Here is a 16,415-nt window from a genome sequence, read left to right on the forward strand (position 1 = left end):
TGGCAGACATAATGATGTGCATAAAAATGAGGTGGGGGGGGGGGGGGGGGGGTAAAAAATCATATTGATTTCCATCCTGCATTGTGAGATGTGCAGCACCATTTTATCTGTGTGTGAGAGCCTAAGATTTGAATATATACTGACCAAAAAAAAGCAAGGTTTTTATTTTTGTTCCCATTTTTTACAGGTTTAACTTAAAGATCTAAAACTTTTTAATGCACTCAATAGATATATATATTTCTCCCAAATTCTGTTCCTTAATTTGTTAAATCCGTGTTAGTGAATACTTCACCTTTTCCAAGAGAGTCTATCCACCTAACAGGTGTGGCATATCAAGACACTGATTGAACAACCTCATTACTACGCAGGTGTGCCTTGGAATGTCTTGGACAAATTACTGACCAATATTTGAGAGAAATCTATCTATTGAGAGCATAATTTATTTATTTTTAAATATCTTTAATTTAAACCTGTGAAAAATTGAAACAAAAGTATTGTGTTGTTCAGTTCAATTTATTTTTCTTCAAAAAGAATCCTATTTTAATGACAGAAAATATTTTAAAATAGTCAGACAGTAAAAAAACAGGAATGTACTTTAGAATGGAAAAACATAAATTATAAAGAGCCAATTCATGTTACAATTCAAGTTATTTCAGCCTCAGCTTTTGTCTTTGTTCATTGTTTCTGAAAGCACAAATATCAAAAGTCACTTCAACAGGAGTTTAGGTAAAAATAGAAAACCTCATCAGTGCAGGATTCTGTCTAGACTGTTAAATACTAAGTCCACATAAACAGCAGGAATCTAACATTTCTACACCACGAGTAAGTAGGCACTCTCCTTGAATATAGACAAACAAATAATTGCCAACCCTTTCCTCACCCCTCTCTCCAACTGCAGTTTGTTGATCCTAACACCGTGACCTTAAGTGTGGATAAACTGTGCCGGTAAGCAGGTTTATTTTCATTATTAAGAGCAGAGAAATTTGAGCCTGGATTGGCTATTTGTCTGTGACAGGGAATGTGGACTCAACACCCTCTAGCTTTGCGTGTGGCCTTCTCTCCATGCAAGAGCCTCTCTAATTCTTCGTCTTTTGCTCAGGGAGAGACTCGCCCTTTGTCAAACATTGATTCAGAAGTAGGCCAGGAGCCGAGGGGGCTGAGAGCTGGGCTGATCCCACAGAGGAGCAAGTCGGCCCTTTGGAAACCGAGGTAGAGAATACTGTCAGCAGAATCGGGGTGAAGCTGCTTAAGACGGATGTGTTGTTGACTAAACTGAGGCATGAGACTAATGTGTGACCAAACATGGATATTTGTGATTGTCGAGTCAGAGGTAATTTTCAGGATCCAAGGAGATTCTGTAGGATATGATGCAATTGCATGAAAGAGATTTTCCTGTTGATGAAAGATTTTACATGTGTGTGGGTATATTTTATCTCCCAGATTCCCAGAGTACACCGAAGGTCTCTCTCATGCCTGTGTCCTTTCTGGGAAACCATAAGACTTTTGCAAAAAGCACTTTGGTCACACAGAGATTTAATAAACATTTATTGAACTAATCATCTGTTAAAGATCAAGTGTGACAAGCTTCATCAACTTAGATTAAATCATAATTATGTGCATATCATCACCACTTCCTGACTTTCTGAGTCTGCGTCCCCACATTAACAAAGAAAACATGAATAGTAATCCAGTATTTCATTCATATATGTAGAGTTCTTTGGCCATCTTTGCAAGTCTACATTCATGTAATTGTTGAAAGTTTAGTAAGAAGTTCAATTTCAAACCCCTGGGAGATTTCTGTGAGGTTATCAATCGCGGCTGCAATAGCAACTGCGGCAGTAACTCCTGTGAACGGAAAACACAGTGCCAATTATAGATGCCATCAACGTGGATGAAAGTGAATGTGTGCAAGCAAAGGAAAACCTCTCAAGACACAAACAGTAACTGGCAGCGCAAAAGTAACTTCCCAAACTCTTGAAGTCAAAGGGGACCCTTTAACAGCTCACTCTTTTCTTCCCCCAGCCTCTTTTGTCCTGTCCCCAACTTCAAATGTGCAGATTTGCGGCCCATGGGCGACTTAGATCCGGTCTCGTCGAGGTGAAAAATCCAATTAACCTGCAGCTCCAGCTGCCTTCGTTATAATTCCCTCCCATAATTATGAAATTACCAGATGCAGGATTTCAAATGAAAAAAGGATGAGAGCGACTGGCTCTGAAAGAAAGATGAAATAAACCATTCCCTGCCAGTATACAGAGTTCCAATTTACCTCAAGGGGGAACAGCTAATTCTTATGACTAGGTTTGAAGGTGAGACCTGCAGAAGCCCTTGTAATCAGAATAAGAAATATCCTAACAAAAACACAGGGACGGTTGGATCTTGAAATAGCAATTGAGATTAATGGATAATGGATTCTTATTAATGGACTCTTGCACGGTATGTAGATTTTTGAAGTGGCAGTATAAATACACCATACAGGGCTAGACAACTCTTAGAAATGTATCAAAACACAGCGGTACTGTGAGTGCTATGAAATCTCAGATGGTACAGACACTTATTCTGGAGGACTGAGACTATTAAAATCCTTTATTTGAGAGGCAAAGATGAAAAACACAGACAAAACAAAACACCTACACGTTTCAGCTTCCTTCTGCCTTCAGAGGGGTGTTCAAAATAGAAGAACAGCTAGATAATGAGCATCCCTGCAATATATGTATTTGTCAATGTTAAGTTTGTGTATGTATGAAGTTTCTTTGCATTTCAATTATTTAAACAGTGGAGAAATTAATTAAGTTTCATGAATTGTCTCTTTATCCATTTTAAAGTAATTGTGAATGTTGCCCAAGCCTTTTAGCCAAAGTTCTAGGAACACACTTTTTTTTCTGTAAAACAGCACACATCACATGGGGATGTCACCCATTCATTCACGGACTTTTATATTTTTCAAAGAGGTACTGTGTCTTACCTTGCCCCGAGTGCAGACCCTTTCATCGCAATTCTCAATGAGATTTAAGCTGTCGGTCTAGCAATTTTTAAAGCCTTGAGCTACTGTAACACACAAAACAAATGTAATTGATTCCTCCTCTATTACTTCAGGCTCTGGTTTTCTCCAAACACATAAATAAACCATTTTAAATGATCCTGTAACATGAACACATTTTCATCTTGTGGCTAATTGAGATACATAATGATTCAAGTGCCTCTACTGCGTCTGCATATTAGGGACATTATAGGTTCCAAAAAAAAGGAGCTGGGGGATGATGCACTGAACCATGGGCAAAAATTAAAGTCATGAATTTACAAGAAAAACTTAGATAGTGTCTGAGATTTAGGTTGTAAATTTACAGGAAAAAACTGTTGTCTTTATTTTTGTGATATGTCCCACAATCTTGGCACTAGTTGGCACTGGTTTGGCCTCACTGCGTGTTTTTTGTCGCACTGGAAGTGCGGAAAGCAAACAAACAATCAACTCACGTGGGTGTGAGATCGAAAACAAATTGGTTACATGTTTTGTTTCACAAAGCTCTAGCGCATAGTAAATATCCTTTGTTCTTTCAACATCAGGTTGTGGTGTTAATGTGCTAATTGGATAATTGGATTGGTCCTGAATTCATCCTGTTTGTCTTCCGGTTTCCCTTCTGGAATAACGAATACAGCCTACCACCACCTGCTGGTATGGAGAGTTATTTTCTCTCTCTCACAGGTGCAGAACATATATACTAGTTGGCTGTAATCTTCTATCACAGAGAATGTCCGAGTTTTTTGTCCCATAGATTTACGAATTTCAGAGTTTTTTCTAGCGATATTACCCCCCTTCTGCAACTACATTTTTAAAAATGATTTATTTGTTTTTACCTATAATGGCCTTAATATGCCATTGTGCTGCACTGTCTGACAGGAGCAAAACAGATAATATTTAAGAAATTTACAGACTTGCATAACTCACCATTTATTTTTAGATCAAATAATTAGCCAGAATGAATATTTCTATTTCTCCCTTCTGTCCTAGATTATCTATTGATCCATTTGTCAGAAAAATTCCTCACTAATGCATGCAGTACATTACACATCGGAAGCATCCAATATAATTTAATAAATTGGACAACACAATTTTCTTATGTAATAGCATGCGTTTCTCAGTAAACAGGAACAATGCATTCGTTACTTACTGTGCTCATTTCATTCGCAGCAGAGAGAGACTCTGTCTTATCAGTAAATCTAACATTCGTCTGATAAACTCATTGGCACTCACTGGAGGGAAGCCTCAAGCAATAACTATGGGATCTCCTGCCGTGTACAAGCTTCTGCAGGCCAATATAGATAACTCCCACTCACACAGCACCTACTGTACGCTGAGACTCATGCAAACTAATCCATTATGCTGCCGTATCACACAGCATCAGCGTCTCCATTCATCATTCAGCCAGAAGAGAAAGAACATGTAACAACTTAATGGACACTCACCTATACTATTTGCTTCTTGAGAATAACTATTTCATCTTTACACTTAAAGTGATGTTTTTATTGTAGTAAGCAAGTTCCGAGATTTGACAAAACACAATTTAACTCTCAAATGGAAGTGGCAGTTTCAGATATCTGAATGAAACCTGTCACGACACAATAGAAGATATGATTGTTACAGCTGCAGAATATATGAAATTTGTCTTGTAACTGGAAAATCAAATTCACAATAATCAATGTGTATCCATCTGTAGCCACTCCTCTTATGAAAGAAAGTTTGAGAAAAATTCTGAGCCTCTGCCTGTTCTCTCCAAGCACTGAAAACCTTCATAAGATTAGGTAAAATATTTAGTAAAAGACTAAATATAACTCACAATCATTTGGGGATTTGAATGAAGCAACCATACAGTAGAGTTCTGACCAACATCGATGGTCCACCATTTGGTTTATCCCTAGATATGGAAAAGAAAGTCCAGCCTTGAAGGTCACTTTAAATAAATGAATAAATAAATAAATAAATAAATAACTTTAAAGCATCAGGGAAAATCTCCAGATTTCCCCTGTTTGCCACAGTACACCTTGTCTAATGCTTTAGCCAAACAAAAGAGAATCGGTAATATTTAAAACTTGCTCATAAAGTCTGGGAACAAATCATAAATAATTTACTTAAAAATTTATACTTAAAAGTATGGTGTGTGTGTGTGTATGGTGTCTAATGAGAAAACGTTGTGTGAATTATTGTTTAAATTTTCATACAAAAAATGTGATCTCCTTTTTATTTTAAATGAGTAGTGCATCAAGATCTAAAGATTTGACCATATCTCACTGAAACACCTTGCATGGGAACCACAATGATTCGCATTGGGACATAAATGAGATCCATAAAGCAGGTGTAGGGAAGAGCCTGCACTGTGTAGAGAGAAAACAGTTGTAACCTTGAGTACAGGTGTGCATTGCAACTGAATATTGATTCAGAGTTTCCTTGCTGGTGGCGAAGGTGCGAGGAGACTATGAAGACAAGATATAAAATATATTATGAATGTCTCTGTTGGACTGTTTCTCATTAAGATTCAGCAGGGCCTTTTGCAGGAGGAACCTTGTCATGCTAATCTTGGCCAAGTGGTCCCACAGGGTCCCAGCAACTGTGAGCGAGCATACATCTCCAAGAACATTTTTTTGTCTGTGATCTTTGTCATATTGCTTCCATTGCCTTTGTGTTGTCATTGTCCTATTTGTGAAGCAGTTTGTCTTAGTCAAATAATTGGTAAAGACGCCAAAATGCACAGCTTGCTCCACTTCTCTTCTAGAAGAGCACAGAAACAGAAAGGACTCTCCATTCAAGTGCATATTCTTTTAAGAATTTGTACGGATTCAACAAGTGTTAAAAATGACAGCTCCTCTTGGTTGAGGCATAATTTGAGTTCAGGTCATTTTCTTAATTAATGAAGTGTAGTTCACATGCTTAAATGCATTTATATTCTACCTAGAGCAATGAAACGGGGACAGATAAAGCCATCTGAGGAACCAGGAGAGGAATATACTGTATGCAGAGTAATTTAATGTCTACTGAACTGCAGGTCACTTTCAATATAGCATGAGTGAAGTGTTGTGAGATCTAATCTGATTTCATTTTATTAAAATGCATTTCAAGGAATCAATTTCACTTTTTTCCCCCCTTTTATTCATATCAACAGTTTATTTTACCCATGGCTAACAGTACCAGCACACAGCAGCACTCTGTTTCCTGACTATTTGTAAATATAGATTTGATTGAAGGTGTGGAAATTAGATTTAAATGACTAATGTGGAAAATATAGAAACAAGAACCAGCTTCAAAGTAAGGACTGATCATATACTGTATTGTACTTTGTTATTAGAGTATGCCTGTGAAGTTCTAGTACTCTGCTGCAAACATGAAATAAATTCAAGAGTCTAATACAGCCCCTTTCCTGCTGCACAAAAAACCCACAAACATTTTTTTCATTTAATGGGAAAGGTTACAATAAGCATGTATTCTGAAATGACTCTGCAGTAGTCACAGTTATTTATCAGCTTGGGCTCTGATCAGCTTTCATTGGCAATGGTAGAACTACATCACCCGCGTGGAAGTGTTAACTTTAGCCCCGTTACTGGCCAGATCATGGGCGAGATGCATTGCCTGACCCCAGCAAAATATCATCTACCTCCACCAAACGTTGTTCCAAATTAGACGGCACTGAGCTTGAAAGAGAGACTGAATAACAAGGAGATAAAAAAAAGTTACCACATTTTCACTGGCCTCCATGCTGCTTTCTGCTTTTTACTAATCTGTTTTCTGGCTGGTCCATAACATTGAACATGACACACCAAAAAAAAAAAAACAAAAAACCACACACACACATACACACAGAAAGGCATACTAGTTTGCTGCAGAGCTGCGTACATCTTTGGTCTACTGGCAATGGAAAAGGAGTCTATTGCCTAAGAAATCAAAGGATATCAGCCTATGTGATTCATTAAGTCTCCATATTGACATATTTTCAACTAGCTTGCTTACTTTAACAGTGTAACAGAATTCTTAAAATTCAGTTATAGATATTAGTTTTGGTGTGCCACCCCATTCCCAGTGGACATCCTATGAAAATTTTCTGGGGCCGCCACTGCTGCAAAACCTTTTGGAAGTAACAGGATGGTGATTCAGAGGAGAATGACAATGCAGTGCCATTGTTTCATTGTTAGAGGCAAGCCCTGAAATCAATCCACAGTAAATTTCTTAGCTGATGAAATTACTGGCATGACCTTTAAAGCTTCCTCTTTAAACTTTTTATGTCTGATGTCTTACAAATGACAATAAGATGTCTTGCCAATCATGTAAATTACATCCCAGATTCAATGGATCGCGTTGCAGATAGGAAGAGGGGAAAGCATTATGTTGACTGAAAAAGGGAGGACAAGCAATTAATGATATCTGAGCTGGGGTTTCATATCTCCAACAATCAAAAATAGATTTAAATGATCAGATGGTCTAATGTCAGGCATGCTTCCGCCCTCCCAGACATTTCTCTGTTAATACAGAAGGGTAAATTGCTTTGAGCTTATTTGTGATAATCATGGTATTGACACTCAGCGCTATGAATGGTGCCCATTACATGTTGGAGCAGAAGCCTTGGAAATAGACTTTTAATTTGAATGTATTTCAATAACGTTGAGTGTAATGGATTATGGAGGCACTGCCGTCTGATTGATTAGTTTCACCCTTTATGTACAGCACTAGTCAGGCTGCTGTTGCAGATGTCCTTCCTGGGATAGCATTTTAATGACAGGCTGTGGCCTGACTTTGCAACTGGATGCACGAGCCTATGGTGCAGTGCAATCATTATGGTAAATGCTCATTGTGCTGTCTGTCTTGTGGGGACCTACAATGTTTCCTCCCTGCACATGCACTGTTCGAATGCATTAAAGCAGAGCCAGGGGGATCCCAACAGATGTTGAATGGTTGTTTTGTCTTGAGTACATCAGGGGCTTTTCAGCTTGAAGGTGATATCAAGTAGGAGCAACATTACGACTCACTTTGATGTTATGGCTTACAGCTGTGGCTGGCAGATCAGTGAAATTAGATCTTCAATAGATATTTGGAAGGACCATAGGGTGGCCATAATTTTTGTGTTTTAAATTCTGTTGTTGTTGGAGAAACTAAGTTCAAAATTTTACAGAGGTGTGACCAAATCATTGTTTTCCAAGTCATGATTAATTCTCAAGTCTTTGCATTCAAGTCCAAAGGCAAGACTGACAAATCCAAATAACACTGAGTTTCAAGTCTTTAACAAGTCATAATGGGCTCTTTACCAAATGCCATTTTAACAGCAGAGTAATTATATGTTAAATGTAGACCAATAATACTTTTTAAAATTAGTATGTATTTATTAAAATAAGTTTGTTGGGAGTTGTCTCAATTTGTAATTTTGGACCTGAAAGTTGTGGTTCCTGTAATTAATTTTTTTGTTTGTTTGTTTTGTTTATAATTGTGTAGTTTGTAGTTTCAGTTCTTCTCTGCCTCTATCCTGCTGCTGTGGGATTTTTTCCACCTACTCCACCCCCACCCCTCTCTCTCACTTTTTGCCAGATTGTCTTCACTTCCATGCCTGACCTTTCGGCACTCACTTTCGGCCTGCTTTCCTGGTTTTGATTCAGCTCGCCTTTGACCACCTCTCCTCATCCCTGCCACGGTAAACCTAACAGCCTTCTGTCTCCAACCATGAGTTTTGTCTGTGCACTTCCTGGCTCTCGTCTGCCTGTAGTTGTGTGGTGTTCTACTGCTTCAGCTCTGTGGAGAAAGATCCCCATTCTTCCAGCCTTCTTCAGAGCCTCCCACCGAGCGAAGCATCTCCTCCATGTGAGTGCCGCCGGTGTTTATTGTTCTAATGGTACATCGATTTCCACGCCTGTCCTCGTTGATCCCACTGCCTGCTCCTACTGGATTTGTCTGCTCTGCTGCCTGCCTGCCTGACGCCAACTGTGCTGTAAGTAACTTATCTGATATATTCACCTGCCAGTCCACTCAACGTTCACAATTTACCCACTCGAACTCTGAACTATCACCTGTGAATGTGAGCTCACCCCAGTCTCTCTATGAACTCTGCTTGACCCATGAACTCTGCTCCACCCCAGAACTGATAACTGTCCCTACTTACCTGCAACCTGATTATACTCACCTTTGCTCCATTCAACCGGCCAAAAGATTGCTCTGTTGTGCTGTAATTGGGTCCTACCACACCCCATTACAGTTTTTGTGTGTTATTTTTTTGCAATAATTTTTTTTTCAACAGCTGCTCTCCTGGAACTTGATTGACTTGAGATGCTTTCTGATCAGTTTACACAAAGTGGATCTGAAGATTTAAGTGTCATATTGCTGGGAATGTATACCGCTAACATTAGTTGATTTAAGAAATTAAGAGAAATTAATTCAATTTTGCCATGTTTGTGAAATAACATACGTTTTAATCTTTGAGCCTTTTTTTAGTATTTTCAAGTCAAAAGGCTCAAGTCCAAGTAACGTCATGAGTCATCTCTGTTAAAATCCAACTCAAGTTGCAAATTTTTTTTGGATTTTATCAAGTTGGGTCTACACTCATCAAATCTGTGACTTGAGTCTGACTCAAGTCCAATGACTGTGACTTAAGTCTACACCTCTGAAATCAAACATTCATATCAAATCTGTGGGTCTTTTTTAAAGCTGTTAAAAAGGGTAGTACAGGAAAAAAAATGTGAAAGGTTTTTAGCCCAGTAGGCATCTAAGGTTAAACACCTAAATTCTAGAGGCCACTGAGGCCAAAAACCAGATGCTGTCACTGCCCTAAGTGAAAAGTATTTTTTTATAAAAGTAATGAGTGATGGGACTGTTCACTGTCTGATGGAAAACTGTGCTTTAAATGGAGCCATTTCATAGCACAACTGCCAGAGCTCCCTCTGCATTAAGTTTGCTGAGGCGCTGATGCCATGTTGAGATTTGTTCTGGGATAGAAAAGCAAAGCTACTTACATTTGCATTCACAGGGCAGCTCTAGTATCTGCAGGGTCTATCTTTATGTGGCCGATGTGCCAGCAGCACTGGAGGACAACCAGATGCAGAGAATCACAAGTTGTGCCGAGGCCACAGCCAAAGTATCAACATGTGTCATCTAGATAGACGTGTCAATATAAGTGTGCCGCATGCAATGTGTTGTGCCTTGAGCTGCGCTCTCTGCATTAATTTCCTGTTGTCTGAGTTCAAAGTGTTCGTCACCCGATGTCAGTCACATCGCCGCCTTCTCTCTCTCTGCTCAGGGACTTCACCACAATTGCAGGAAATGTTGTTTTCCCTTAACAGTACACTGGGTCACTTGGTCGATAGTGGCAGAGGTCCGCTGGGGTCAGGGCAGCTGACAGGGGTGCCCACTGCTGCCACTGCATGATAAAATGCTCCAATGATTTACGGTCGGATTTTCAATGCTGTGGGAGGAAGGAAAGATGTAGAGAGGGAGGCGGTAAAAAGCAGTCAAGTCCAACCAAATTTCTTCTCTGCAGAATTTTCCACTTGGCTGTGATCAATACATAATGGCCGTGTGAAAGTGCACGGCTGGTGGGCACACTACACAGCCGGACAAAACAAAGGTCCACTTGATTAAAACAGCACTGCAGATTAACCAGGCCCTCTGTACATATTTGCTCAGATGCATTAATCAACAGTGGATAGACTACTCTGAATAATGAGCGAGGTGATTATACAGCATTGAAATGCTGCTGTTCTTGGTGATTGTTGGCATGAGCTGGTTTACAAGCCACCTGTTGGTCGAAAGTGATATAACAACACCAATTGTGAAACACAATAGCAAAATCAGTGAGCAATCAGTGTGTTTCATTTACCTTGAATTTTTCACCGTCCATGAAAACATGATTTGATTAATTATTTTATTTATCATCTGAAGAGACTGCCAAACAGCTAAAGAATGAAATTTTAGTATTTGATTGATTCACTGATGAATTTTAACTTAATCAACAAATATGTCCAAATTGCTTTGCCATTAATTTCAGTTTTGTTTTTTTTTAAATCAATGATATCTTTTATGGAAAAACACATTTTTTTTATGAATTATACATGTTGATTTCCTAAGTACTCATTGTATAAATGACTTCATTAGTGATATCACTGTCTTTCCTAACAGCCACTAAAAACATTATGCTGTTGACAGTATTATGAATAACCGTGTACTCCCCTTACCCAACAGCTGTCTGCACAACTCTTTATCTTTTAACACCCGATGCAAGCTGGTTCACAGTGAAGGCAACAAACAGCGAACGAAAACACTCTCTGACATCAGACTCAAAACAATTTAGTGTACTTGTAAAGCACAACAGTTCAGTAACTACACAAACCTGCCATCCTAAGAAAAAGCATTGACTTGTAATATCTATATAATTGGCACTGATTTGCAATCTGACACCTTTCAGTGCTAGTTGCTGTTTGACAGTAGGCATGATAATGAAAAGGTATCATTTTAGCACATCCTGTAATTAACCTCATGAATATATATTGGTTTGTTAGTTTTTTTTTCCAGCATCTTAGATTTTCACCTTTGCATCTAATCAACACCCTCAGCAGCAACTCAGTGTTATTAAGCTACAGCCCAGTAAAAGAAACTGCTGACTTATCCTTTCATAGTAACACCACATTCCTCTGCATACAAAAATGACTTTTTATTACGAGTAAGCCAAATCTCTCAAGATAAAGTTGACGGACTGAGACAGTGTCATTCTCAAAGTTCTTTGACGTCTCATACTGACTGACAATGATCGTTTAAAATCCTCCTCACGGGATTGCAGCGCTCGAAGTAATGGAGATAAGTGCTAATTGGGGTCATATACTCCATGCTTAATTCCCAAGCCTTTATAATATCATGTACATGGTATCATGAGTCTGCTCGGAGTCATTCTGGAGAATCCATTACATCATTTAGAAAAAGTTGACAGCAGTCAATTAATATTAGAGCAGCCATGCCACTTAAAAATGTTTGCAAGTGAAAGTATTAGCAGGGATTAGGAAATTAATCTTGTAACAGTGCAAGCAGGTGACAGGGCGCTGCCATAACTCATTCCTGGAAAATTTAAACTGGTCATAGTGGATTAGAGTAACAGTTACACATTGGAGGCCTAATTCAGGGTTTCAGTGTATTTGGCAAATAACCTTTTTTTGCATTTCATCCTGTCGGTCCTCCTGTGGTGAACAGTTAATTTAGACGAATGAAGAAAAAGTTTCTATATTTGTGAATCCAGCTTTCTCTGTAATAAGCACTCACTCACTTTTGCTATTTTATTTTTACATTTAATTTTGTTGGATGAGTAGGGGGTTATCAATACCTGGCACCTGGAAAAAAATCTAATCAATAGGTCAAAATTATACAACACCTAAACTGTAGGAGACCAGAGGCTGACTAACAGAACTCTTTGCTTCCAACAAGGGTTAAAAACATCACATTTGGATGTGTTTGTACTTTGTCTTGATCTATTTTTATGAGGGCCAATGTGTTTTTAGACCAGCAGAAAAGGTACTTTGTGTTTTTAAAACATTTTTTTTTTGGGGGGTTGTTCTACTTGAAACTACTTAAAATAAGGTAGGACACCTTTTGGCTATGTATGGCCTCTCTATGGATTCTCCATCCATCTATTCATTGACGTCTGCTTATCTGGGGCCAGGTCACTTTGTTTATTGCTCATTGATTTGAGTCACCCTTCCCACACGACATCACTCAGATAGTTAGAGGCTTTCTGGAAGCTGAGAAAGAGAAGCATGCTGAAACCATGGGCCTCATGCAGAAAGCAATGTACAAACTAATCTCTTGTTTTTTTTTCCGAATATTTCAGTCTGTATATATTCAGTTTGTTTGTATTGTTTTTATCAATAGAGAAATTAGTCGCTTTAATTTTAAAGTGTAGTTCAGTGCAAGGAGTGATTCATGTTTGCTTTAAAGGGAATGTTTGGAGATGTTCTGTATTTTTCTCATAAACAAATACCATGACGAGGCAAACCAACAATGAATTGATCCCACAACTATTTTTATTGGAAGCCTCGTAGCTTATATCCCTGTGACTCAGATGTCTTTAGTTGTCCAAAAAACCTACTAACAACGTACCAGTGAGCCACAATGTTGCACTGTGTGACAAGTCCCTTTATTGTGACGAACACAAGTGCTGTAGTTTATTGATTTACTCAGTCCCACAGATAATGTACTGCTGCCATATTTACTTACTCATGTCAGTAGCCTATCTTTTGAATTCTGGGATTCATCAACGTTTTCTTATTTTTGCTCATTCCTGAGGTAAGGAAAAAAAATCTTACTTTCACAAACCAATTCAAGGCCAAATAGACTCAATTTAACATTTGAGGAGTACCATCATTTATAATCCAATTTAGATTACTGTATGTTTCAAAGCAGGCTAATTATAATCAGGAACATGCACAAATATGCTACAGTTGCCTGGGGCAGCAGTCCATTTGCCCTCTTTGGCTGAGCCGCAGCTCTATAGGGGAAAAAAAAAGTTAATTTTTGCTGTTGTTAAAGAGAAATATGAGTAGCCCATAATAATTACTGTTAGATCATATTATTAATTAATTAATTAATCAATTAATTAATTACAAGATTTTTGGTCATTATTTATTTACACAACATAATGCAAGATAAAAAGTAGCCTATACGATTTAATTTACATAAACAAACACTAACAAAAAGCCAGGGGGATTATTACACCAAATTAAAAAAACAAGAACAACAAAATAACAACTTATAAGACATAGCTGCAAATGTCAAGTGTCTTGATAGCCTTTTTTGTTAGTCCAATCAGTAAGTGGTTTCATAAAATGTTCAATATCCTTCAGAAAATGGCAGGGGTTTTTTTTATTGCTAAACTCACATTTACGTAAAAAGTACTTTGTGAAAATCAGTACAGAAAATAATTATATAAAAATGCATTGTTTTTTTTCTTAGGTTTTTGAGAAAAGCTAACACCACGTTTTTCCTGTTATGCATCTGCAAATGCACTTCAAGAATTTCAATTGCTCAATTTGAGGCTTATTCAAAATCAGCTTTTCACATGGAAGTCTCCAAACCTTCTTCCAATAGCCTATATGTCATTTACAAATATATTCCATTATGCAGTGATACGTGGAACAGAGACAATATTTCGTTAAAAAAAATAATAAAAAAAAAAAAAACTAGATGAATAAAAAGACAACAACAACAGCAACGTGACGCAAAGCGACCCCATTTGACCCCTGTCATGTGACGCAGAGGCAGCGACCTTCACTACAATACATCCATGCTGCCCACAGCAGAGGGCTCCTGTGACTGATTAACTATACAAACAACGGGATTCCGTGTTGGTACAAATCTCCACATGCTTCCAAACAATGCACAGACTGTCACGTTTGTATCACGTCGCATAATATTGCATAATATAATATTACGTTGTTACGTAAACCGGTCCTAGCTAGCTAGCTAGCTAGACTGCTAACATAAAGGCTATACGCAGAGAAGAGCTGAGAGGGCTGCTGGGAACAAAACTCTGGATTCAGACTATCAGCAGGTGAAGTATTAGACAGAAATGATAAGAGACCCTTTTCCTACATTATTGTGTAAGGCCTGTTTTCTGTGTTTTGTAGAAGGTCAATAACTTACTAAAAGCATTTTAATCAGTATGAGCCCAATAGGCGACGCTGAAGTTAGCTTCCGATTGGTGTCTTCCGCTTCAGCAGGAGCGTAAGTTTAATAACCGATTCTTAGCTTTTTTTGCACCTCCTACTGTGGTGAGTATATGTGGTAGAGTATATTTGACATTTTAAGCAATGCTGTCTGAAACCCACGGTTGAAATTGTGACACGTTTGCTCTGTTTTTGAAAGTGTAAAAAACGGAGGTTTCGCTGCATTTTTAGCACGTAGACCACATCGACCCAGGTCTCTCAAGAAACACTTCATTTACACAGGTCGAATCTACACTAGATTTTCCCAGAGAGGCGATGTATTATTTTAAACACAATTTCAGATTAGTGAAATTTATATTCAAATTTTAAAAATGCAAAAAAAAAAGATAAATAAATAAAAATCAGGGTGTCTTTTACAAATAGCATAAAGAATTAACAAATCTGAAACTGTGTTTTGAATTCTCTTTGGGATAACCTCGTCCAAGTTTGAAGTATAGTGAGTTTAGATCCTGACCTGGTCAAATGTGAAAACATAGTGAGATTTTTTTTTTTTTTTTTTTTTTGCATTTTCACAAATAGAATATTCGTTTCATTAATCTGATATTGTGTTTCAAATAATTTTTAGTCTCTCTAGGATAATCTACATCAGATTTGACCTAAGTGTAGTGGTTTTTGATGTGGACCCGGTTCTGTGTGGTCTACACATTGTAAAAATAAGTGAAATCTCCCTTTTTTGCATTTTCACAAATAGAACAAGAATGTCACTAATTTGAAAGTGGGTTTCAGACAACTTTGAGGCTTTACTTAAAAGCTCTAACATGCTTTCACCACAGTAGAAAGTGCAAAAAGCTGTGACTCGTCATTAAGCACTGCAAATTACGCTCCCCTTAACTTGCCCCCTTTTCTACTCAATCTGAAATTTTGAATTGAAAATTAAATTTAGCATAGTGATTAATTCACATTATATTACATCTGTGCATAGTGCTGTGAATGAGTTTAATGTGCTGTTCTGTAGTCACCAACTCTAAAAGCTCCAGTTCAGAGAGTGTTAAAACACCCTGAAATAGCTGTAATGAAACATGGGATGGTAAAGCTAGAAAATATGCTCCTGAAATCCTGTAGGCCTACGTGTTTTGTATGAGAGATAATTCTTTTTTTTCTTCTGACATTATTTTTTTGGCTTTTTGCCTTTATCAGAGATAGGACAGCTCAAGCGTGAAAGGGGGAGAGAGAGGGGATGACACGCAACAAAGGGCCGCAGGACGGTGTTGAACCCACAACTGCTGCAGCAAGGACAGCAACCTCTGCACATGGGGTGGCCGCTGTACCAGGTGAGCTACCGACAGCTCCTAATTCATATCTTTTGTATACAAAACTAGCCTAAATAAAGCCTATTGCTGTTTAATTACTGGGATTCACCATGAACATAGACTTTATGTTAACTTACACTAATAGCATACAGTTTAAAAAAATATATACTTAACGTATATTTCAAAACTTACAATTTACAAAGTTAAAATTGATTTCAGGTTAGGTGGCCATAATTTACATCATTAAGGCACATGCTGATGGGTGACACCTAAAACTGATCGGGGGAGTTACTTTTTTTCAGGTTAGGGTAACAGCTCCTCAGAACGTCTGTGCATGTCCCTCATTATAATCATTGGATAAATAAATTTGTGGGCTACTAAATGCTATCGGTCCATTGATCCCAAATAAGACTATAAAAACCCCTGTATGATATTGCA

The 16,415-nt window shown here is 38.0% G+C and overlaps 2 long non-coding RNA genes across 5 annotated transcripts in view; both read left to right on the forward strand.

Annotated features, from left to right (window-relative positions):
- The first annotated feature begins 787 nt into the window (after positions 1 to 787).
- LOC148189559 (uncharacterized) lies at positions 788 to 8,663 on the forward strand. Its single transcript, XR_015776537.1, has 3 exons — positions 788 to 945; positions 1,100 to 1,209; positions 8,561 to 8,663. It is a non-coding gene; the product is annotated as an uncharacterized LOC148189559 (long non-coding RNA).
- A 5,573-nt stretch (positions 8,664 to 14,236) lies between these two features.
- LOC148189560 (uncharacterized) overlaps positions 14,237 to 16,415 on the forward strand; it is a 69,836-nt gene continuing 67,657 nt past the window's right edge. For all 4 annotated transcript variants that reach the window (XR_015776604.1, XR_015776605.1, XR_015776606.1 and 1 more), the window contains exons 1-2: positions 14,237 to 14,552; positions 15,865 to 15,998. This is a non-coding gene — a long non-coding RNA (uncharacterized LOC148189560). The remainder of the gene's footprint in view (positions 14,553 to 15,864; positions 15,999 to 16,415) is intronic.

The sequence above is a fragment of the Plectropomus leopardus genome, chromosome 5 (genome assembly GCF_026936395.1).
Source record: "Plectropomus leopardus strain MGB_pleo_1.0 chromosome 5, ASM2693639v1, whole genome shotgun sequence".
NCBI lineage: Eukaryota > Metazoa > Chordata > Actinopteri > Perciformes > Serranidae > Plectropomus > Plectropomus leopardus.